Consider the following 27407-nt stretch of genomic DNA (forward strand, 5'->3'; position numbering starts at 1 on the left):
AACATTCTTGCTTCTGCTACTTTATGAGCTTCTCCTTTAATAACCTAGAACATAGTGTGAAATACAAGTTAGGAAATAAAATGTGTTTGATTTTTGTCAATCTGCCCTGTTTTCTCTTTATAGCTTTTTTGGTATATTCCCCTCACCATCTAGTATATTAGAATACCCTACACAATTTCAGCTTACAATGAATTCCAAAGGGTATCCTGAAGGGAGTTTTACTTGTGAGCTATCTCGGTTGTCTCAGATATGGTCAGATCTCATATATAATTTTACATACTTTGCATACTTTTGCAATTTTGAAAAAAGTGTTCCTTTCTTACAATTTGAAGATAGTCCATTCCTTCCCCATTAGACTGATTTTTAGCAATAATGAATACCATGGGATTAATGCTGATACCAATGCTTTAATTAAGCATCTTACAGTTTAGGAATACTTGTTTAAAAAAAAGTTAGGGTTCTAACTTTGGCTGCTAATTTGGTCCTTTTTTACAGGTACAGTTTTGGTAGTTTCACATTATGTAAATTGTTCACAAAGAAACCACTAAATTGTTTAGCTAGAGACACAAGTGAGTCAGAAGAGATATTGAAATAACACTATGATCTCATGTCTGTTTGCTGGAATAGGAGGAAAATAATTCTTTATTCTTGTGACTGGTTAAGTTTCCCTTCAGAAAGGACCAGCCGGTTTCCTGTTGGCTTCAGACCTCCAAGTCAGATGAGGCAGTTCCAAACACTCCCAAGACATCATTTCAAGGTTCTTTTAACTGGAATTTTACAGGTTTCCTTTAACTAACATCAAAGTCCTACAAAAAAGTAGTAAACTTCATTAAATTAGTTATGTACAGTCTAGAAGAAAAAGTACTAATGATAGACAATCTAACAAAATAAGAGTCTAATACATGGATTGCTCATGTTTATTTAACTTAAACTAAAACTTTATTTAAGTTAAATTGTTTAACTTCTGAAGTGAATCATCTATGTAAATGGTCAGTTACAGAATTTAAAAAGCTGTCTCCCCGCCATACCTCCGGGGTCCAGATCCACCATCAATCTCTAGAATGGTAGCCCCATGCATGCAAATTATGTAGAACTGTAAAAAAAATATATCCTGATAAGCTTTTAAAAGGGGATTTAAAAACAGGCTGCAACAGGTTTACTTCTGGACATGATTTTTAGTATTGGTCGTGAGGTCAGTCCCTCACCGTGAAAGTAAGAGAGGGACTCAAGCACTCCCAACATCGCCCTAAGGACAGCCTTACTCTTCCTGGACACCTGTGAGCGCAGAAACCACCAACAGGGACTTCCACCTACACATGTGCCACTTTCTGAATTAGGTGCTCCTGTGTCAGCCTATTGGCCCCAAGCTAGTTCCACTTAGAAACTAATAATTTAAAAAAAGAAAGAAAGAAAAAAAAGAAAAGAAACTAATGCTTTCTTCAACAGTTCAGGGTCTAAATTTGCGTTTCTTAATATAATGTAAGTTACCCCATTAAAGGAAGGAAACATCCCTTAAAAGAAGACGGGGTAACTCTGCATTGTTTATAAACATTATTTGTTGTGAAAAAGACTTCAACATTCTGCCAGGCAAATAATCTAATAATTATATATAATGTAATAATAATATATATAATAATACCAAAGGATTATTCCATGAGATATAGCTGAAAACCTCAACGTGCCTAAACGATTAACAAGGTTTCCTTCAAAACTTACTGTGATTTTTGACAACTCACTAGTTTCCTTATCCTTGGGGTCCTCTTATCGGACGTTCCCACTGTTCTGATCTTATAGTTCTATCAGCACCTGCTTCAAAATGTACCTTTTCTGACCCTTGCTGTCAATGTATGCCTTGATAACCTCCAAATTTTGCTTTCCAGCTCAGATTCCTTCCTGACTTAAAATCCATTGTCTTCACACATAACCTGGCATACCGGGCTAACATGCAATACAGAAACCGATGGCTACTGGTGAAGAGACGAAGATGTTTGCTTATTAAGTTTTAAAAACAGTCCCTGTAGGGAACTGGAAATCATACTCTGGAAAGCATGGTATTTAGAACTGAAAAGGAATCTATATATTAAAGCTTCTAATAAACACTGGCTTAGAAGAAAATTTCAGACACAAGAGTGACAGAGTTTTAAAGAAACACTTTATCTCCAATGTTATAATAGCCCCAAAGGAGAACACTGGGTTGAAAAATTGTGGACATGTAGTCAAAAAGTGAATCAGAAGAGTTGGACTCTGAATATGATGAAAGCATAGGAATACCCTAAGCCACTTATTCTAGATATAATAACTATAAAAGTGTTATAGATATATTGATAGCTGTGCCTAAATAAGTCTGGAAGAGCTGTTACAGTCAGTTTAATTGACAATGTTTTTTGCTGGTAGTATATAAAATAATGGTATGTCTTATCATCAAAGGCATCTGAAATCAGATAAAATTTTACTTAGCTCTGGTAAAAAAAAAAACAAAAACAAAAACCAGTGACTTTTCTGAGGAAGTTATTAAATTAATCTTTAAAATTACTTTAAAATGTATAACCATGCCTTTATCAGTCTTTAAATAGAAATTGCTTTGAATAGAAATAAAGAATTTCATTAAATGCATATATTAAACAAAAACCAACTGTGAAGGAGAGGTTAAAATATAGGCTCAGGTACATCTACAACTAATAGAATGTGACACATCAATTCTATCTCAATTAAAAACAAAAAAGCACAAGCTGAGAAGTTTGTTGACTTGGTTGAAATGGTGGCTCCAACCACTTGTTAGGACCTTACATACACTATCCAAACTCTTTTGGCCTCCGTTTCCTCATCTTTAAAATTATGATTAATATTAACCCTCATCAGGTGATTCTGAGGAATACACAGCCTGTATAAAAGCATCTTTAAAGAGGGCACCTGGGTAGCTCAGTCATTAAGTGTCTGCTTTTGGGTCAGGTCATGATCCCAGGGTCCTAGGATCAAGCCCCACATTCGGCTCTCTGCTCAGTTGGGATCCCGCTTCTCCCTCTCCTGCTCCCCCTGCTTGTGTTCCCTCTCTCGTTATCTCTATCATAAATAAACAAAATCTTAAAAAAAAAAAAAAAAAAGTACCCTTAAAGAAAGCATGTAACAGTCACTCAAGTATTTCTGTATATGTACAGGCAATAAGGAATCCTGAAAGATTCTTCAGTGAGCTATGAAAAAGCTACAAGATTTAATGTTAAATATTTTAAGGAAGATGTTTTTGACTAGTGATGTAAATAAATAGGTGTAATTTAAATCAAAACCACATCAGGCACATACTCAATGACTTTTGTCATCATCCTTATGTACTACAGATGTATTATTTATAATAAGTTTAAACCTTTGATGTAGAGCTCAGAATAAATTTATCGAGTTAATGGAGGAGGGAGAAAACACACAGAAAAGATTCTCATGAAGTGGTAAGGTTGATTTCTGATTATGTGAGGAGGGAAGGGAAGATGAAATCTGAATGTGAACTACATTAGCTTTACCTCATAAAACATTCTGTACGTCAGCACAATATTCCCATTTGATTTTAGAGGGCACATGAAGTCTAGCCCTACCCCATCTTTTATTCACTAAAATGATGGCATTTATAAACCCACTAAAACGAGGCCCTTAGAAATCCCCTGGTTCCCATAACTGTGCCTGCAGCATAACAGCCGCATATCCACATGCTACAGCTGCACTCGTCAGAAACGCCACAAACACCGTGACATCTGTGTTGCCTACCTGACATAGTGACTTCTGCGGTTCCTGCCATGTGCCTTAAGGGAGCTGTGACCAAGGGGTGAAGACACAAGGTGAGGGGCCACAAGTGGTCCCAATATTATGGTTGCTTTTTACTCCTGCTCCAAGTCCCTACCCACAATATTCTAAAACCTCTGAAGAGATTCCCTTTAAAGATTTAAAGCTGCCCATTCTCGTTAAGGCAGGAGATGTGGACACCAACTCCTTCCTCAAAGAGATTTGTGAAAGGCTTGAAGTACTTTACAGGTATTTTAAATATTTTAATGTAAATAATACTTTCTCTGCATGTGTGAATTGAGGATTGGGTGTTGGATATAAGGGAGAAAGAACTATTTAGTGGGCCTACTGCTAGTTTTCAAGTGAGAAAATAATTAACTCAAGGTGATACTGTGAATTTTGCACATACTACTTTGATATAAGTTAATATTTGCATTGGTTTACCTTTTATAAAAACTATCAGTCACTAAAAACTTTCTTTGGAAATTTATTCAGAGCACGGTGTTAGCTTATCCTCCTGGGGAGATGTCTTCAGGGAAACAGCCTTACATACTAAGTAAAGAATTATGTTTCTCTCATCTCTTATGAATATATATCTCTTATGAATATGTACCTTTTGCAAAAGGTACAATCAATGATTTTTAAGCCTGTCCTTTTATTTACAGGGTAATAGCATTATAATCATTATACTTTATTTAAGACAGAAAAGAATATTTTTATCTGTCCATCCATAATTTGATTTCTAAGATGTCTGTTTCCTTGCAAAGTGGGTCATTTATGGAAAATCCATCCAAAAAACTGTTTAGCATAATATTTAGTATCGTTGGGGAAAATATTATAAATAAAACAATAGAAATAACTTCCAGTATTGACAGAATGAATAAGATGCTATTCACAGAGATCCTGCCAAAGATAAAACTGGGTAGAAAAATGTGAATAATTTTACAAGGAAATCTCTCTTTTCCAATTTCCTGTCATAAAAATATTTCATTCTTTAAAAAACCAGATGTGATCAACAATTTAATTGACCACTCAATATCTGATACTCAAAATCAGAGACCTTTTGGATTTTAGTTTAATTGTTTTTAAAAGAGAAGGCCAGTATCAGAAGAAATAACCACAAATTACTTAAATGTTTGAGTAATAGCATGAATAAAATTTTACTTGCAACCATTATTGTGTTAGTTGAAGCCAATCGTCATTACCCAACTTTATCTAGTTAACACATACATGAGCTATGTAAATAATCTGTAAAAGGGCCTGATCAAAAGTATAATGCAAATGAACTTTAAGGGGAGTTAGATGGTGATAGTTATGTGAGTATGTAAGAACATAGCTCAGAATTAAGAAGAGCTAATCCACTACTGACTGGCTGTTCTCAATGGTTTTCCCACTGAAGCCTGCTTGATTAGTTTGCATGGAAGGGAAAATGTATTATAACTCTGAGGACTAACGTTACTGGCCACAGTGATAAAGACTGGCTATACTTCAGCTCCAGATTATTTCAGCAAGAGTCACCACTTGAGCTATAAGAAGATGATACAACTGAAATCTCTGTCAGCAGGATATTTGCTTTGTGCTGTTTTTCTAGTAACAGTCACGGACTTGAGCATATCCATTCTGTAAACTTAGTTCCCCTTGATCTAATATCCTCTTTCATAATCTGTGACTTTGAAAGTTTTCTCTGTGTGAAGCCATCACATATGATTCAAGATCACTGACTTGGGCTTCATTTATGCCAAGCTTAAGCAACTGAGTTAAATAACCCAGACCATTAAATCCAAATGCTCTAACACATGGGGACTTTCTGTCTTTCACGTAACAGCAATTGAGCTAGGACTTGAATTAAGATTCCATCTTAAGATTTTCCAACTGAACTATACAGTCTTTTTTCACATGCGCTCTTCCTCTGCTGTATTACCTTATAAATAATCTGTAATTGCCTATATATGGTCATATATAAAGGTGTTGAGAATGCTATGGAGAGATCACAAAAACTAAGTGACTACTTTTCAACAGCTTAGAATATGAATTAATAAAAATCAGTGATAACAGATTATACTAATCAGAAATGAAAATGTCAAAGTTGGTTTCATATCCTTGGATAGTCTGGTAAAGTATGAAATTAAACACATTTCATAAGTCAATCAGAGAAATACAATTATCATATGACCTCTCTGATATGAGGAATTCGAGGGGCAGGGCCGGGGGGGTTGTGGCAAGGTAGGGAGGGGAAAAAATGAAACAAGATGGAACAGGGGAGGGAGATAAACCATAAGAGACTCTTAATCTCTGGAAACAAACTGAGGGCTTCTCAGGGTGGGAGGGATAGGGTGGTTGGGTTATGGACATCAGGGAGGGTATGTGTTATGGTGAGCACTGTGAAATGTGTAAGCCTGATGATTCACAGACCTGTACCCCAGAAACACATATTGCATTATATGTTAATTAAAAAATAAAAAGATTTCAGTTGTTGCTGCAAAGGCCTTCAACATCATAGCACAGTGTGCAAAACATATTTTGAAATAGAGAATAGTTATAAATAAGGATGGAATAAAGCAGCATCTCTATATTTCTTTTTGAGGGTATGAAAATAATAGATATCCATGTCAGAAAATACTCAAAACAAAAGACTTTATATTATGGAGATGGAGGACATCATGTTTTGCTTATATTTCCATGAAAAGTAAGTAATTTTATTCCATATATAAACGTGAATATCTGTGGAACTACTTTACACCCTTCTATTAATACCTAAGCTGTTGTCTACAAATGAATGCACATTCTACTAAAACTAGGCTCTTAGTACTAAAGTACGCTTCCAAGGTTTACTTGGTTTGTTAACAGCTTTCAGAAAACCACCTCGAACAACCACATATGTCAAGCTTGAGAGAAGTTTTTATCATATACATTATGTTGCCATATTAGTGAACCCCTTATGTAACCACCTCAATTTATGAGCTTGTATATGACTGGTGATTTCTTTTCGCACAACCTAAGTGTCTATCAGTGGATGAATGGACAAAGACATAGTATATATACAAATATTATTCAGCCATGGGAAAGAAGGAAATTCTGCCTGCAACAATATGTATGAATACAGAACGTGTTTTGATAAGTGAATTAAGTCAGACAGAGAAAGACAAATAATCTATGATACCATTTATAAGTAGAATCTAAAAAAAAGCATAGGAACAGACTAGAATTGTGGTTATCAGAGGCTGGGGGAAAGGGATTGAAATGTTGGTCAATGAGTATAAACTTCCAGTCAATTAGGTAAGTTCTGTGGATCTCGTGTATAGCATAGTAATTATAGTTAATAATACTGTATTCTACACTTGGAAGTTGCTAAGAGAGTACATCTTAAATATTCTCACCATGAAAAAGAAATGGTAATAATGGGACATGACACAGGTTAAGTTAGCTAATGCTATCATGGTGATCACGTTGTAATATATGTGTATCAAGTCAACACACTGCATACCTTAAACTTATACAATGTTGTACTCAATCATGTCTCAAAACCAGAAAAAAAAAATACTATGGAGATACTCTGTGATTACTGATCTGGAAAGTTAGTTTCTATGTGGAGTTTTTTTAAAAATTATATTACAGTGACAAGACTTGTGGGAACTATACAAGCAACTTAAAAATGGTGATCTTCTGAGAGTATTGTTAACTCTTTCAGGTGCACTTTTGGAAAAGTGATCAAATAAATTTAAAAAGGAAGAAAAACTTCTTTTAGATTCTATATACTGATAAAACCATTTAGCACTACACTTATATTTGATCTTAACAGTGCTAAATCATATTCTGGATTTACAACACAGTCAAAAGTACTTCTTCCTTAAAATGTTTGGCAACTGAGAACCATAAAACAAAGTTTATAAAATTAATATATTTTGGCTCTTGTGTACTATTTGGAGAAGAAAGATAAAATAATAAAAGAAGTATTAGTCCATTTTCTATCAACACATTAAGATTTGCATTTCTAATTTATTTAGTCATGTGATGCTAGCATTTTAATCATTATTGGATAACTAAAGAGGCCATCAGTTTGTATAATTTCTGAAGAATTCAAGCAAAAAGTGATAAATCAACAGTATTTACTGCCTTTTATGGGTGTAGTATGTTGAGACGTATAGATGTATATGACATTTTTCTTATCCTCAAAGGAATTTCTACCCTAACTGTAGAAAAAAAAAATCTAATATATAAGCAACCATTAATCAGTCACCAGATCCAATAAATGTTCACTGCACATCTATGCATCAAGCACTCTATCAGACAACATCAAGAATGAATAAGCATAGCTATTGTTCACAAAAGGCTTACAAGCTAATGGACTACAATCACCTTGATTTCTTTCTATCCTTTGCTCTTAAAGGTACAAAGTAAACAACATTCTCATTTCTTCCAGCCCCATCTTTCTCTACCATTTCTTTCCACTGTCATTACCATGACCTCAGAGGAGACCACTAAACACACCTCTCAGTGATTGAAGCCCAAAGCAGATGGCCCTCCCTCTGCCTGGGTGCTCCTTCCTCTCTTTCTTAGGCCACCTTCTCTTCCTTGGAAGGGTAAAGTGATGTGTGGTCCTCCAGGAGGCCCCTTCTTCTGATCCAACCATACCACCGCCTGCCTTCTCCCTCTCCCTTTGATCTTTTCTTTCATGATACTTTTCATACCAGTAATTACGCAGTTATTTATGTAATTATTTTTCTTACTTCCCTACTTAAGTTTAAATTCCATGAGAACTGAGACTTTTTTCTTGTTTAATGATTTATCTACAGCACCTGACAGTCAAATGCCAAAACAGAGTAAAGCACACTGAGATCTGCTATCAGAGAGTGTTTTAGTAGCAGTGGAGAGAGATGGGGCTCTTCGTGGCTTCAGATGACCCCACCGATCACGACCAGACTGGCTACACATTCCACCTCACAGAGTTCTTCAAGAACAATCTTACCACTTTGTCCTGGCACACAGATAGGCTCAATAAATTTTAGATTTCGAACAAATGAGTATTAACATGAACCTATATGTGGATAACTGCCAGAAAAAGCTGGTATTTCTTGGTTTGACCACGGACTGCTTCTCTGTGTGGCCTATGGTGATTTTACATATTTAACTTTCAGTGAAATGATTTCTAATCCAGGTGTTAATACATGTATATATACACACATACAGAAATACTCCACAAAGATAATTGTGTCTTCTGGGGGCAGCCTCTGGATGTGGTTTTAGAACTCACAGGTTTATAGAACTACTTTTAACCTCTTTACCTTCAAGTAAAATTTAGAATCTATTTCAAAACTATTCAGGGCCTATGACCATATTTTGCAGATTCCCTCTGAAGCTGTTTACAAGTTTCAACTTGCTGCTCCCAAGAAATGACTTTTGTGGTGGGGCACTCTCTAGATATTAAGTTGTCAGATTATTATACACAGGTCTGAGAACTTTCAGGACAAGGGTTTAAAATGTCTGTTCAGGGGCACCTGGGTGGCTCAGTGGGTTAAAGCCTCTGCCTTCGGCTCAGGTCATGATCCCAGGGTCCTGGGATCGAGCCCCGTATCGGGCTCTCTGCTTGGCAGGGAGCCTGCTTCCTCCTCTCTCTCTGCTTGCCTCTCTGCCTACTTGTGATTTCTGTCAAATAAATAAATAAAATCTTCAAAAAAAATAAAATAAAATGTTTGTTCATTCCATGATGGTTCTGGAAATATAAAGCTTAGCTTTAAGCAGAATTAATACTGTTAGGCAGCTACTTGGTAAATACCTAAATTGTATTCTTAACTGTCTCACTTGATCAACAGACTAATGAGCAAAGAAAGCATCTAATGTATGTATACACAGTAAACCTACAATACAAATTATTGTACACTGGGCAAATTACAAATTACTCAAATCTAAGATTATCTAAATACTTTCCCTTGCTTGAAGGTTCTATAAGCAAGAATACTATGACAACACACAGCAAGCACACACACTGAATCCTGTTAAGAGAGCTGTCAATGTAAGTAACTATAATATCAACATGACCATGTTGACTTAACCTCAATACATAGTATGTTCGCGAATAAATCAAATGCCTATAGACCTACTACTTATCGGTGAATTTCAACCACACAATCAAAGATTCATAAGCTATTTTGTGCCAAATAATAAATGAATTTTTTCAATTACCATCTTTTTCAAGTTTGGTCTCCATATGGAGACTAAAAATTTCTTCAAGATAGATTAGGGAAAGACTGGGACAGAAAAGCCAATGGTTAGAATCAAATTCTAATTCTTGTGTCTATAGATCTTGGAAAAATTCTCTAACCTCCTTATATCTCAAGTTTGTTCTCTGAAAAATGGCAAAATTATATCTATTCATCTTCTCATGAGACAACTTTAAAAAATAGATAAAAAAATTCAAAATGGTAAAGACAAAAGTTTAAAAATATAAACGCATCTGGGTCCTTTAATGGATAAATTTCCATGCATACCAAACCACCTAATCTTTAGAAGAACTAAGAATAGTCCAAAGTGTGTAGCATTCAGAGTTCTGAACTGATGTAAATGGACTATTACAAGATGATCTCTTCGGAAAGAAAAATGAATAAAGAACAAAGATGATTTTTCTCTCAAGTGTTATCGCTGACCTCCAGTGATTTAAAAGCAAGGAGAAGTCTTCCCTGGCTTTTCAGTGTATAATGCTTTCTTTCTATAAATCAGTTTACAACTTGTATCAGACTGTGAGGTGTGACTCACAGGCACGACATCCAACAACACTATCTGAAGTGCTAAATGTCTACACTATTATTTCCAGGTACAGCAATATATTACTTATTAAATTCATACATCTTACTTTCCAAGACAGCATATCAGACTTCACCATTTTCCTGTGGTGAAGTACTAGGTTTCAAAGTGAGTGACTACAAACAACAAGTTTCTTTCAGTTTACTGTTTATGATTTAATGCTGCTAAAATCCATTTCCAAGATTTAATTATCATTACAGATTTCAATCTGTTAAGTCTTGTTATTAGACAGCATTATAGTTAAAAAATGTATTTCACTGGGGCGCCTGGGTGGCTCAGTGGGTTAAAGTCTCTGCCTTCGGCTCCGGTCCTGATTCCAGAGTCCTGGGATCGAGCCCCACATCGGGCTCTCTGCTCAGCAGGGGTGGAGCCCCACATCGGGCCCTCTGCTCAGCAGGGAGCCTGCTTCCTCCTCTATCTCTCTCTGCCTGCCTCTCTGCCTACTTGTGATCTCTGTCAAATAAATAAATAAAATCTTAAAAAAAAAATGTATTTCACTACGATATTCCATTCCAGGACATTAGGAGGCTATGGCGATCTCCAGTGCTTGTGCTCTAATTTTAAATGAATCTACTACTATAAAATATTAAATGATGGATCGATCACATAATTTGAATCTGTAGTGCCATCTGGAAGGAAGTTAAATAATTTTAATTATGTGTGCACATGTCACAAAAGCATACTGCTTTTTCCTTATGTTCTACATAAAGACAGGGATGGTTAATCTGACTTATATAATAGATTCTTTTATGTACCATAGTAACGTTATCAATGTTTTTAACGATTATAACCTTGGTACGAAAGCTCATGCCCAACCGCGGGAGATCACAAGAGGACATCTTATTTCCTTGACTAATGGCAAGATCATTTAGATAATCAAGAGAAAGGGCCTTAGAAATCTTTACTTGCTCTCCTCTTTTACTTCATTGATGAGGAAACCAGCTTACAGAGGTGAAGTAATTTACCTAAAATGAATACTACTGGTGGCATGGCCAGGAGAACCCAAATTCACCCCTTTATTTGTGAGTTGGATATTATGGTAAGAATGTGTTTTGCTTCTAGAGACCAATGCAATGATCACAAAACCATTATATTATTTATATTCCTTCCCTAGAAATTATACTCTCTAGAATTAAATCAGTCTCAGGATGCATTCATTCTCTAAACTGTTTCCATAATAAAATGGGCACTGATACAAGATAGCCCTTCTAAATTATAAAGATCGGAAAAGTAATACTGTTAAGGTAATAACTAATACTGTTAAATTTCTTCAAATTTCTGAAGCACATGTTCACCAACTTTAATATGTCCTTTCTATGACAGATTGTTTAGAAGAGTACACATATGAGATGCGATCACATTTTTGGACAGCTTTAGAGAAAAAAAAAACATACTTCCTCTAAAATGTTTTATCAAAAAATAACTTGGGGCAACAGAAACCAGGTTCAGAATGCTCTTTAAAGGAGCTTTTTTTTTTTAAGATTTATTTGAGAGAGAGAGAGAGAGAAAGCGAGGTAGAGAGAGAGAATGTGAGCTAGGGGAGAGGGAGAAGGAAAGAGATCTCAAGCATATACCCCGCTGAGCGTGGAGCCTGATGCAGGGCTCGATCTCAAGACCCTGAGATCATGACCTGAACTGAAATCACGTGTCGGTCACTTAACCAACTGAGCCACCTATGTGTCCCCGAAGACAGTATTTTTATAAATGCTTATCCACAATATTTTATCAATTTCATTATTGCCCTCAAACTAGCATGCTGTTCACATAGGGTTTTTCTCATTATTCTGAGGTTAGAATTTCCAAAAATTATTCTTGCTGCGTAATCAAACATATGAGCATGAAATGAGATAAAGAATAATACACTATACACAATGGATCAGTATTACGCTATGAACCAGTTTATATTGTTCATGTCGATATGAATGCATGCACAAAACTCTTAAGTGAGGACAAATTATGAAACTATTAAAAGAGGGAGCAATTACAGGGACAAATTGAGTTAGCCAAAGAAAAGCCCCTTGGATAGTTCCCACCTGTACTGAAGTTATATAATAAACACCATGAATGAACTCTGTGGTACATATGACATTAGGGAGCAGACCAGTAAAGAGAAATATGCAAGGCTCATCTAAAGCTATTACATTTTGAAAAAGAGAGCCATATAAAAATACAGCATTGTGATGTCAAATGCTTTCTTGATCCCTACATACTTAACCTAGAACGATAGATCCTATCCATTCTCCTTTTTATAGCATATAGAATGAGTTACCACATTATTTAAGTAATATGGTAATTTAGAAAATATTTTCTAAATTGTTTACAAATACAGATTATAGGGGCGCCTGCCTTCAGCTCGGGTCATGACCCCAGGCTCCCGGAATCAAGCCCCGCATCAGGCTCTCTACTTAGCAGGGAGCCGGCTTGCTTTTCCCTCTCCCTCTGCCTGCTGCTCTGCCTACTTGTGATCCCTCTCTCTCTCCCTCTGTGTCAAAGGAATAAATAAAATCTTTAAAAAACAAACGAATACAGATTATAAGCCCGAATCTCTAAATTTACTGCATCTTTTTATACTATGTTAGTGAGAACAAAGCAAAAGCAGACATTTGATAGCAATAAAGCCTCACTCTGGGAGCCATTATCTGATAATGAGTGCGCCCTAAGTTTTGCTTGCAGAAAGCCAATTGAACCCCGCCCTGGAACCCATAAAAACCCCTAGACTTAGAAACTCTGGTGGCAAGGCCTTCAGGTCCCCTCCCTCCTTGGGGCCTTTATACTATCACTTTGCTATCACTCAGTAAATCTTGATTTGCTGCCGCCCCCCCCCAATTGGGTTGATCTATGTCAAACAGAAAATACTATGTAATTACATTATGTTCATATGTTATGAAAATAAAATTGTGCAAATGAAATCAAATTCTGCAGGCTATCAAGAATTTTCCAGGGCGCCTGGGTAGCTCAGTCAATTAAGCAGCTGCCTTAGGCACATGTCACGACCCCAGAGTTCTGGGATTGAGCTCCACATCAGGTTCCCTGGTCAGTGGGGAGTCTGCTTCTTCCTCTCCCTCTGCCTGCCGCTTTGCCTACTTGTGCTCTCTCTCCCTCTATGTCAAACAAATATATAAAATCTCAAAAAAAAAAATTTTTTTTTTCTATGCACGAATTTTACCTTTTTCCTTTATGTAAATTTTCTTTCAGACCCTAATGCTGTCATATGGAGCAAGTGCTTATCAAATTTCTATTACCACAATAATCCTGTTTCTAATCAAAGTATTACTAAGATTTCACCTCTAACTAGTAACACAAAAGTTTTACTCAGCTTTTACCAAGATCTAAATTCTGGGCATCTCTATATGCTTGAAACTTGTTTCAAGATCTTCATTTTTTTTTTCTTTAATTTGTATCTATTTCATTGTAGTTTTCATTTTCACTAGAATTTAATGAATTGGGTTACCGTTTTTCTAAGAGGTGTGAATAATTAAATCTCATTAAATAAAAGGGGAAACCAGACACTTAATTTAGCTTTTTCTTTAATTGTAATTATATAAGAGGTCCTTATTAAAAAAATCAGTGCAACGTTTCATGCATTTAAATTATTTATACAAAGATGTTCATTGATAAATCAGTTACAACTTCATTATCTTACTTCCAATTGAATATACCTGATATCCATTCATAGCTATAAAGAAGCACTTGTAAATTTAAAAATAAGCAAAATCTCATGATTATAGAAACTGCTAACAAACAGTCAAGAGTTATTAATTCTACACTTTTCTTAGGAACATTTAAATTTTGCCTCACAACATCCCTGTGAGGTGGGAAGTGTTCTCATACATGACAACAAAAGAAATGGACTAAGATGTGAGTATCAGATTACATGTAGGAAAACGGGTACATTACGTCTTAAAGGAAATGTCATGTATAACAGCACGACTTTGCAAATTTGGTTATTTCCCAGTATTTTTTTAATCAGGAATAATAGCTATTTTGATTCTCAAGAAATAGGAATTTTTCTTCATGAAGGGCTTTTAAGTCTTCTGAAATTAAGGAACAAAGTCCAGGCATACGTTGGAGATACTGACGGTTCGGTTCAAGACCACCATAATAAAGCGGATATCACAATCAAGTGAGGCAAGTTAGTTTTTTGGTGCCCCAGGGCATATAAAAGTTATGTTCACACTATACCGTAGTGTGCTCAGTGTGCAACAGCATTATGTCTAAAAAAATGAACATATCTCAATTTAAAAATCCTTTATCGCTAAAAAATGCTAACCATCGTTGGAGCTTTCAGCTTCTGTAATCCTTTTTTCTGGTTGAGGGTCTTGCCTCGATGTTGATGGCTGCTGATTGATCAGACTGCTGAAGGCTGGAGTGGCGGTGGCAAGTTCTTAAAATGAGGTAACAATGAAGTTTGCTGCAGTGACTGACTTTTCCTTTCACCAACAAATTCTCTGTCACTTGTGAAGCTATTTGATAACATTTTCCTCACAGAACTTCTTTTAAAATTGGGAGTCAGTCCTCTCAAACCCTGCTGCTGCTTTACCACCTAAGTTTATGTGATAGTCTAAATCCTTTTTTGTCACTTTAATAATCTTCACAGCATCTTCTCCAGGAATAGATTCCATCTCAAGAAATCACTTTCTTTCTCTTTTTAAAATTTATTTATTTGACAAACAGAGATCACAAGTAGGCAGAGAGCCAGGCAGAGAGAGCGGGGGGGGGAAGCAGGTTCCCGCCGAACAGAGAGCCCGATGCGGGGCTCGATCCCAGGATGCTGGGATCATGACCTGAGCCGAAGGCAGAGGCTTTAACCCACTGAGCCACCCAGGCGCCCCAAGAAATCACTTTCTTTGCTCGTCCATAAGAAGCAACTCCTCATCCATTAAAATCTGATGAGACTGCAGCAATTAAAATATAATAATGACGAAAAGTTTGAAATATTGTGAGAATTACCAAAATATGACAAAGAGACATGAAGTGAGCAAATGCTCTTGGAAAAATGGTGCCAATAGACTTGTTCAATTAGGGCTGTCACAGACCTTCAATTTGTAAGAAACACATTATCCAGTAAGTGCACTAAAGTGAAGCAAAACAAAAGAAGGAAACAAGGTATGCCTGTGTAACAGCATTCTGCTGAAGGAACAAACATTTCTTTCTTCTGCTACATGGCGATACCTTAAAACACTATCTAGGAATAAAAAGGAATTCTAACAGTGAATTATCTTCTTTAAAGATTCTACTTCTTTGGACTCTTCAAAGGTCAACTGTGAAGACTGGGTAATTTACAATTGTCATGTTTCTTCCATGTTAATCTCTCTCAGTCACGCAGTATTTGCATCTTTTCTATTAGAACAAATTGCTGATCCTCTTCTTCCACAGGAAACGGTGACTCTGCTAAGTTCCAAAACTTAAAGATGGCCACAGAAATCATCAGACAGCCAAGGAAAATGGGCTCGTTTCGCAGAAGAAGAAAAAATCCAACTTGGGAAAACTGATCTTTTCTGATTTTACAAAAAAACAATTCAGCAGGTATCAGAACTTAAAGAAGGCAGCTTTTCCACAAAAAGAAAAAAATGTTCAAAGCAGAATTGTTTTGGTGAGAAGTAGGGAAAAGGGAAAGGAGTCTATTTAGGTATGTAATTTTTCTTCCTTAGCATTTCTGCCCAAGACATATATCTCTCTCCAAAAAAACCAGAATGTGATAAATTATGTCTAATATTAGTTGAAAGCTTGGCACCTGGGAGGTCCCGTGGGTGGCAAGACTACTAAAACAAAAACTTATTACGGAAACGGATGACAGAAAGACGATAGAACTTCCAGTACCATGCTGAATAGAAGGGACAAGAGTGGACATTCTTGTCTTTTTCTTTCTCTTAGCAGGGAAGCTTTACGTCTTTTATATTAGCTGGGGGTTTTTCATAGATGTTCTTTATATTCTGAGTTTTTTGATGGTTTCTCCCATTGATACTCTAATTGGTTAGTGATTTGTTCCCCTCATTTGTTTTTAGAAATCTGTGCTTTGACAAATACAGAAATATGTTTTCTATTTTTTTTTTTTTTAGATTTTATTTATTTATTTGACAGAGATCACAAGTAAGCAGAAAGGCAGGCAGAGAGAGAGAGGAGGAAGCAGGCTTCCCCACTGAGCAGAGAGCCCGATGCGGAGCTCGATCCCAGGACCCTGGGATTATGACCTGAGCCAAAGGCAGAGGCTTTAACCCACTGAGCCACCCAGGCGCCCCCAGAAATATGTTTTCTTTATTTTTACTTTTTAAAAGGCGATTGTCTATTTTAAAGGATAAAAGAATTGACTGAGAGGAAGAATTCTTTTATAAAACTGTCACTATTTTTTTAAAAGATATTTTTATTTATTTGACAGAGAGAGAGAAAGAAGGAGAGAGAGAGCGCACAAGAAGGGAGAGTGGCAGGCAGAGGGAGAAGGAGAGGTAGGCTCCCCACAGAGCAGGGAGCCTGATGTGGGGGCTCCATCCCAGGACCCTGGGATCATGATTCCAGCTGGAGGCAGTCGCTTAACCAACTGAGCCACCTGGGCTCCCTGTCACTATTTTTTTTTTTTTAAAGCACATCTCTAGGCCTTAGTTTTCCTATCTAAAATTATGAAACCTGGCACACCTGGATGGCTCAGTCAGTCAAGTATCTGCCTTCCGCTCAGGTCATGATCCTAAGGGTCCTGGAACTGAGTCCCACATTGGGCTCCCTGCTCAGCAGGGGAATTTGTTTCTCCCTCTCCCTTCCCCTGCTCATGCTCTCTCTTGCTCACTCTCCCTCTAAAAAAAAGAAAGAAAGAAAGAAAGAAGGAAAGCAAGCAAGCAATGCAAATAACAGCATCAAAAATAAAATACTTAAGAATACATTTAACTAAAAAGCACAAAACTTACATTCTGAAAAGTAAATAACACTATTTGAAGAAATTGAAGAGCTCGATAAATGTGAAAATATCCCATGTTCACTGATTGATAGACTTATCATTGATAAGATGGCCACAAAAATTGTTCCACAGATTCAATGCAATCCCTACCAGACAATGGGCTTCTTTGCAGAAATTCACAGGCTGATCCTAAAATTTATGTAGAAATTCTAGGGACTCAATATAGTTGCAACAATCTTGAAAAGGAACAATGAAGGTGGAGGACCCAAATTTCCAATTGAGAACATACTACACAAAGCTACAATCATGAAGACATTGTGGTAGCAGCATAGAATAAGAGATCAGGGTGTTAGAATTGAGATTTCTGAAATAAACCCTCACATGTACAGTCAACTGATTTTTGAAAGGGGTGTCAAGACAATTCAGTAAGAAAAGAATGGTCTAACAAAATGTGGTGGGACAACTGGAAATCCACAGGTAAAAGAATTAAGTAGGGACTCTATCTCACAATGCATGTAGAAATTAACTCAAAATGGATGAGACCTAAAGGTAAGAGTTCAGACACTCAGAAGAAACGCATATGTAAATCTTTGCGATCTTGAATTAGGCAATGATTTCTTAGCTATGACACCAAAACCATAAGAAACAAAGGGGGAAAAATAGATAAATTAGACTTAATTTAAAACATTTGTATTGCAAAGGACACTACCAAAAGGTGAAAAGACAATCTACAGAATTGGAAAGAATATTTACAAGTCATTATCTGATAAGGAGCTTATATATCCAGAATACATAAAGAATTCCAACCCAACAATAAAGAGACAAACAACCCAATTAAAAATGGATAAAGGATCTGAGTAGCCATCCAAACTTTTTTTGGCAAGACAAAATTTTCCACCACCCAAAAAACATACAAGTGGCCATAAAGCATATGAAAAGATGCTCGACAACATTAGCCATCAGGGAAATATGTGTAAATTGAAACCACAAGCCCAAACACCTACTAAGATGGCCATAATAAAAAAGACAGAAAATAACAAGTTCTGATCATGTAAGATCATCTGATCTTACACACTGCTGGTGGGAAAGTAAAATAGTGCAGCTGCTCTTGCAAACACAGTATGGCAGCTCCTCTAAAGGTTAACATCAAATTACCATATGATCCGGCAATTCTGCTCCGAGGATAGACATGGAGAACTGAAAACATGAATCACACAAAAACCTGTAACCGAATATTCACAGCAGCATTATTCATAACAATGGTGGAACTTTGAAAAAATGGAAACAACACAAATGTCTATCAACTAGTGAGTGGATTAACAAAATGCAGGATATATCCACACAATGGAATATCATCCAGCAATAGACGGAAATGAAGTACTGATACATTCTGTAGGGTGGATGAACCCTGAAAAGTCATGCTAAGTGAAAGAATTGTCATAAAGGCCACATATTATATGACGCCATTTATAAAGAATGTCCAGAACAGGCAAATCTAGAGACAGAAAGCTAACTGATTGCCTCAGACTTGGGTAAAGGGGAGTCTGTGAAAGGGAAAAAGAAATTGTTAACAGGTACATGGTTTGGGGGGAGGTGAGGAAAATGCTTTAAAATGGATTGTGGTGTTGGTTGCACAACTCTATAAATATACCCCAATGCCCCTGAACTGTACACTTTAAATAGGTGAGTTAATTAATATGTGAATTACATCTCAATAAAGCAGTTACTAAAATTATTAATGGGAATATCACCAGCTAAGTGGATGCTGTGGGAATTAAAAAGGTAAACTTATTATTCTTCATATTGATAGCCTTGTTGACCCTGTCCAGTATATATTTTTGTTGCTAATGATCAAGATGTACCAACTTATTTACCTCTTTCGGTCATCTCAGTAATGGCAAAAACATTCATTTATTTGCTCAACAAATTTATTTATTAACTATTACATTTCTAAATGGCTTGAAATCATATTGGATACCAAGAAATCCAAGTCAATAAGACTTACTCCATAAGCTAAGAAGAATCTAGTAAGGGGTTTAGTTAGTAGTGGTAAATATATGTTGAACAATGACAAAAATCTGGATGAAAAGTATCCTGAAGTATGATACAGAAAACAAAACCTCTTGGAGTTTAGTAGAAGGAGCACTGCCTCAGCCAGGAGGAACCCTAAAGAAAATGCCTTTGGAGATCTCTCTGTTCTAATCTAACCATTAACAAATACTGATGCTGAATACCTCACATCTTCCCTGTACTTGCTTATACTTCTGTAAAATGAAATGGACGGACCAAGTAATACAGAGAAAGTTTCTTCTACCTCCAAAGTTCTACTATCAATGTTTAAATGTCAATTTAGGCCAGAGTCATAAAAATGAACTATTTTCTCTACACTGGATATATGACCAAGCTAAACTCAGTGGAAAATGGCAAACTGATGGAAGATAAATGAATGTAAAATGTACATTTATTTCAAAGATCTTTTTTTTAATTTGAAAGAGAGACAGTGAGAGAGGGAACGCAAGCAGGGGGAGTGGGAGAAGGAGAAGTGGGACTCGATCCCAGGACCCTGGTATTGCGACCTGAGCCCAAGACAGACACCTAATGACTGAGCTACCCAGGCACCCCAAAATGTACATTTATTTCAATTGGTTAGTCACATCTATATTTTTTATCCCTACAAGGAAGGTATAATCCCTGAAGCATGACTACTTTCAATACATTTTAGTGTATTAATTGTCAGCGTATTTCCACGTGAAATGTGTTATCTCATGAAGCAAGAGTTGGCCCAATCTTTACTTCTGTCAAATGTACGTAGTACAATTCTCAATTTTAAAAAATCAATAGTCTTTAAATTCACTTCTTTGAGTCAAATAATAAGTACTTGTGTTGACCTTTTAAGAGACGAAATTTTTAAAAACATATTTTGGTTATAATTGATTTTAAAAACAATATAAATATTGTCTAACTTCACAGAAAATACATCATTGAATCACTCTGCATTGCTTTTTAAATAAAAAGAAAAAACATCAAAAGGACAAAAAATTATTCTATTAAAATGAAAATGCACATTTTAGCATCTATCACATTATTCAAGTACTTAAGAACACTATTAACACAGTATCTTCAAAATTTCTGCATACAAACTAGGAAATTTTGAAGAAAATTAGACTAAGTCAATTAAACTCAAGACTTCAATTTATTAAGAGTGACTGAATTTCAAAGATTATAACTAGTATTATATTTTAGCTTCAAGGTCTTATGAACCTATAGGCATTACTTTAGCTGACTCGAGCACTGTACCATGGGTATTCAATGCATGTATTCGATTTCTGTGAGGGAAATTGTTTCATTCACTGGTTTACTGACTGCCTATGATGCCAAGCACCAGGAATACAAATAAATAAAACACAGCCCTTGCCCCAGGTGACACTGCTAAATTAATTTTTAACTTCCATACGTAAATCAAGAGTTAATAGGAATTTTAACAGAGGAGGACACGTGTGGGAATGAGAGTAAGTTTAGAGGCAGAGGTGCTAGAGGTTAAAGGATATACAGGGGTTGACCAGTTGGTGGCCCAGTTACAGGCAGAAGTGGATGGGAAGAAATACAGAATGTGGGTACACAGCCAGTGCAAAGAGAAGGGGGAAAATTCCAAAAACAAGGAAGCAAAGACTTGCAGATGAGAAAGCACAGTTGCTTGGTTGATTATATGTGGAGAACTACAAGCAATTTGGAGCAACTGCTTTAGAAGCACAAGGTGACAATGCTGGGAAGGCCTCGTCTGATGACCATGGTCTATGTATACCATGCCACAGAAATTGTGTGATTTTTGTATTTGAGAGAAAACACCTGTCAGAGTCATATCCAGGATTCATCTACCCATATATCCTCCCAAATACCTCCACCAGGAGTTTATAAGGTCATTACAACAATGAATATTACTAGCTAGAATATGTTTAAAATCCTTACCTTGGGCTAAACTATATATAAATCAGAGTTTCCTTTTGAAAGTCTAGATTAGAAACAAGATGGGTCCTGTAGGCTCCTCCCTCTGTATGGCCTTATTTAAAAAAAACTTTAGCATCTTAATTTTTTTTTAAAGATTCCCCCCCCCTTTTTTAAACTTATTTGACAGAGAGACAGAAAGAGAGGACAAGTAGCAGAGTGGCAGGCAGAGGAAGAGGGAGAAGTAGGCTCTCCACTGAGCAGGGAGCCTTATTTGGGGTTGAGTCCCAGCATCCCAGGATCATGACCTGAGCCAAAGGCAGATGCTTAACTGACTGAGCCATCCAGGTGCCCCAAAACTTTTTTTTTTCTTTAAGATTTTATTTTTATTTTTTTTTTAAAGAATTTATTTATTTATGTGACAGAGAGAGCACAAGCAGGCAGAGAGGCAGGCAGAGAGAGAGGAGGAAGCAGGCTCCCTGCTGAGCAGAGAGCCCGATGTGGGGCTCGATCCCAGGACTCTGAGATCATGACCTGAGCCGAAGGCAGCGGCTTAACCCACTGAGCCACCCAGGCACCCCATTTTAAGATTTTATTTTTGACAGAGAGAGACAGTGAGAGAGGGAACACAAGGAGGGGGAGAGGGAGAAGCAGGCTTCCCGCCAAGCAGGTAACCTGATGTGGGGTTCGATCCCAGAACACTGGGATCATGACCCAGAACACTGGGATCATGACCTGAGGTGAAGGCAGATGCTTAAAAACTAAGCCCCCAAGGCACCCCGTCCCAAAACTTTAGCATCTTCAGATGAACCTTGCACACTTTGCTTTACCACAGACCTCACCATTCTTTGCTGCCATACATACCACGAATGTCACAGATGTACATGGCTTATTTGACCTCTGCCTATGTTCACATCTTGATCTTGTCCCTTACTTCTCTAATAAGAGGAAAGAGGGGAATCCAAATTCAAAGGAAGAACATTTTCCTTTAAGTCTTAGAACAGATCTATATATCACACACCTCCCTTCCAATAGACTACCCACTTTTAAAAACAGAAAGGATAAAAAGGAATTTTAAAAGCCCTCTACAGGGAAGAGATCATAATTAATCTAGGATCAATCTGTCCCATTATGAATGACCACATGTCTAACTCCAGCTAGTCATTTTGAAAAGAGAAGCTGACAATCACTTGGGATGGACTGGTGAACATTCTTTCTCATTAATTACACTGGTAAGGCAGAGAGGGAGAAGGAAAAAGGACTAATCCATAACAGCAGGAAGTTAGTAATGTCTTTATCTCATATGAATAGTATTTTTCTTCTTGCAAATAACCTATATTAAGTGGTAACACCTAAAAATATGCTTCAGCAAATTTATACATTTTCTTCAAAATATTGTATAAGACATTAGAAGGAAATAAAGATAATTTTTTTTTTAAAAGATCTTATTTATCTGACAAACAGAGATCACAAGCAGGCAGAGAGGCAGGCAGAGAGGGAGGGGGAAAGCAGGCTCCCTGCCGAGCAGAGAGCAAGATGCGGGGCTCAATCCCAGGACCCTGGAGTCACGACTTGAGCGGAAGGCAGAGGCTTCAACCCACTGAGCCGCCCAGGCACCCCAAAGATTAATTTTTTTTAAAATTCAGGCAGGATAGGAAATGTTAAGTATACTTATTTAGAAAGGTAATAAAGTAAACATTCCCAGTCCCTATAATCTATTTTTTTATTGCATCTTATTTAAAAATACATAAATTGCTTCTCACCTCCCAGAGAATATAAACTGTGTATATTATGAAATTACTATAGCACTTCTTATAAAATGCTATCTGTTCACAATTATGGTAAAGGAAATTCTGACATCTCTAAATTGTTATACTACAATCTCTCATAATCTGTCTTGCCCTTCAAATTAATTTTTAAAAAACCTAATGTAATTTTTGAGGTTCAATGGTGGGAGAATAATAATATTTAAGTCATTTGTAACTATAACAGTAAGGAGAATTCTACAACTTAAATTTTTCATCTGTAATCATATTAATGATAAAGCACTTCTTGAGAAATCAAGTCCCAATTTTACAGATAAAATTCTTTATCATACAAAAGTTAGCCAAAGAGATTATTTCTATTGTAGTTCTTAACTATGATCTTGTAAATTTTGCCTACTATTCACAAAAATGGGAGACAGAAGGCATAAAATGTGGAAAGTATAGTACCCATAGCTCTGAACATTCACTTTTTTGTTACGTGTATCATCTTTCAAGTATGTACAAATGTTGTTTATTTCAAAATAAAGCTCTTTTGAAAAAATTTTAATATGTAACTGGAACAGTATATAAAGTTTCTAATGAAATTTAGTTTTTGAAACTGTATCAAAATCCCTAATCAGTTTTACTTTTTAAATTTATTTTTAATTTTTAAAAGAGATTTTATTTATTTGACAGAGACACAGCAAGAGAGGGAGCACAAGCAGAAGGAGTGGGAGAAGGAGAAGCAGGCTTCCCAATGGGCTGGTAGCCTGATGCCAGGCTTGATCCCAGGAAACTGGGAGCCAGGAAACTGGGAACGGAAGGCAGAGAAAGCAGATGCTTAATGACTGAGTCACCCAGGCACAACCCCCTCCCCGCCGCCCCGCATCAGTTTTAAAGCAGTAACTTTCTGAAACTCTGAATAGGGAGAAATTACTCTATTAAACAGAACTGAAGTGAACCCACCCAGATTTCATAAATTCAAGTAAAACTGTGGTTATACTCGTTTAGAGCAAAATCAATATACTAAAGAGAAACATTTGTACATACATCCTTTAATGAATCTGTTGAAAACACAAAGTGGCAGAAAAATCTCTTTAACAGAAGAGAAGGTACATGCAGTACCCCCAAAATGTGTACGTACTAGCAGCACCATAAGAATTTACTACCTAAACATTAAAAGAATTTAAATATAATCAGTGCTTAAAAGAGCTTATTTTCCATTAATATAATCAATGTTATTAAAATTTGTCAGTACAAAAATAGCTTGGCAAACTACTAATGTATATACACTAGGTTCTGGACTCTCAGAAATATGGTAACAGCAGTTAGTTATCAATCTATTACTATATATGTGGGGAGCATAAATTCACAATGAACAAGATAAAAGGCTTTAGTTTTCAGTATTACATTCTAACAGCACCGGGAAACTGTAAAATTATCTATTTCCAAGAGAATTTTAGATAGCTTTAAATCTTAAAAAAACAAAGCCCAGAATTTCTTATTTTTAAGAACAAGTAATTCCCAGAATTCCATACAGCTGATGCTATGAAGCAAACAGTAACTCCCTAAAATGAGAAAACAAAACCTTCCCCCATTTGTATATACTGGTCTATCAGTATATAGTTACTGTATTTAGTGCATAGCTAACCTAAGATTAAGGTCTTAAAAGATGCCCTGAACACTTCAGTGGGTCAGTATATACCTGTTCAGTCCCAAAATGATTTTTACTATTTAGGTTAAAAAATAATTTTTTTAAGAAAATATAGCAACTTAGATAAAAGGTAATGCCATTTCCCCAAAGAAATTAGTAAACATTTTTATCCTCACTAACTCCCTCTTTTATATACCTCTAAACTTTAAAAAGCATTTAAGTAAGTATACTAAAAACATATTAATTTATTGAAACTTACTCAATGAGAATGTTTTTGCATAGCTATGGTAAGGACATAAAAACAGCACTTGACTAAGAAGTACTGAATAGTCAATACATTCTAAACTTTAGTTCAGCAGTATAATTAAAAATCAAAGAAAAAAGTAAATAATTCAAGGTAACCCTGTAATGCCACTGAGATAGAATATAAAAAGCTGTAGTACCTTAGTTAATAGGTTTTAAAAAGCTCAAAGGTAATTTTAAAAAGTACTTGTGGATGAAATTACATGTCTAGGATTTGCTTTCAAAATAATAGAAAAGCAGGAGAGTGGGCAGAGTTGTAGAAATAAAACTGGCCATTTTTTCCTAACTCTTGAAGCTGGGTATGTGCTCATGGAAGTCCATCATAGTATTCTCTCATATATATTTGAAAATCTGTTTAAGTTTAAAGAGTAACAACAACAAAAAAATCTTGCTTATGTCTATAAAGCTAGTACTTTTTAAAAAGTACATAAAACAGAGTAAAGAACCAACTATAACGTGATTGAAATCAAGGCCTTCTTTTCATATGTGAATGAATGATTTCATGAGATTTAGACACACAGTTTGAATTTTAAAAGCACAAATTGGCTTGCTAAGTGCTATTACTCTGATCAACTCTTAATGAAATTGACTGACTAGGTCATTCTTTTCCATATCCTTCCTTCACACAAACACAACGCATAGATATTCTAGTGACTTTGCTCAATCAGAATAGAGAAATGGTGGCAAAATTTATTTTTTTGTTCATCCTTTTCTGTTGAAATAAGTACTAAGGAAGAAGGCAAAATAGTCTACATAAACCTTTAAAAACACAGACTTTGTCTTCCATTGCCATAAAAAAAAAAGCGTATCAAGTTTAAACACAAGTTTCAGATTTAAATAAAAATTATTTTAATATTCTTGCTGCTTCTCATTCATGAAACACTGATCTTATTTCTATAGAGTTCTCTTAGGATAGGAAGTTATTAATTTCCTGACACTACAATGTACTTCTTGTGCTGGGAATAATTTGACTAAAATGCACTCTTAACTAACTAGCAGTATCTACTGGGGTCAAAAGGTGAGCTGCACTCTGCCCAGTTTTTACTAACCAACTATGTGAACAGGACAACTCACCTCCTGTGTCTCCTCATGTGTCGAAGGCACACATTTTCAAACTTGACATTTTTTACACTATAATCCAGCACACACACACTCAAATCTATGTATTACTGAATGAAATGAAGTTCCTATTCCTAATGTGAATTTTACTCTGATGTTTCCTGTTTTATGTTTCATTTTTCAGAATGAAATTCACATAAACTAAATTGATTTCAAACTACCACAGTTTGGAAGATCCTGGACTATACAATCTTTGAGGTCTCTTCTGTTATTTGGGGATTCTAACACTGGCTATAAAACACTGAATCTTCTATCTCAGGTGGAAATCAAAACTAGTTCAGAAAAAGAGTCTTTTGAAATCTCCAAAGCTAAGGTATTTTTAAGAGTATAACAAGAAAACTTTGAGATTGTGTAATACCTTTAACATAATTAAAAGCTTAAAATGACCTGTTAAACTTTTTCAGAACTCAAGTATCTCCATGACTAATCTATACATTCTAGTAGTCAAATCATATGTACCTTCAAATCAAAGTTAAGTAACTCCTATTAGAATCCCAGGGACAAAGAACATCAATAGAAGATGACTAGTCCCATTTAATAACTCCAAATACTAAGGATTAGCAAAACAGCAAACATTCAGAGAATTTTAGGTGCATAAAGTAAACCTGAAGTAGTTTTTATAAGTGTTAAATACAAAAATTCTTATTTCCAAATGCTACAGTATTCAATGCACATGGCTCGTTTAAATGTTAGCCAAAGAAATCACATTTATAATTATGTTCAGTGCATTTACATCTTTTAAATGGGTATGTTAAATTTAACAGGAATAAAATTTTTCCTTCCCTCAATGTACTTTTTTAAAACTACATACTAATCACATTGCTCTTCAATTGTAACTGTATTCAAAAACCTGTATGTTTTACTTATTGATGGGAATATAGTCTTCAGAGGAACTAATAAATTTCTCACGTGTCCAGTTATTTCGGTAGCAACAGAAAAGAGAATACGCTTCCTTGCAATCGTTAAAGCATGATGCCCATGATAATTCTAAGGTAGGTCTACTGTTACATGCAAAATTATTAGCATTTTTAGGAACAAACTCGTAATAGTCCTTCAGTCAAAAAGTTTTCCTAACACATTCCTTAAAAAACCCCTAACTAAATGCTTCTTCCTCAGGCTGATCATGTGGTCTCCCAACGTTAGTCTCTAGTATGTATAATCTATGCTGCCCCTAATAGTCAACAAATTTAATCAA

General features: G+C 35.9%; 1 protein-coding gene across 1 annotated transcript in view; it reads right to left on the minus strand.

The window, feature by feature from the left end:
* Positions 1-27407, minus strand: part of HOMER1 (homer scaffold protein 1) — a 134427-nt gene that overhangs the window by 34637 nt on the left and 72383 nt on the right. The gene's annotated exons all lie outside the window — the stretch shown is intronic.

Source organism: Lutra lutra, chromosome 5, assembly GCF_902655055.1.
Source record: "Lutra lutra chromosome 5, mLutLut1.2, whole genome shotgun sequence".
Lineage (NCBI taxonomy): Eukaryota > Metazoa > Chordata > Mammalia > Carnivora > Mustelidae > Lutra > Lutra lutra.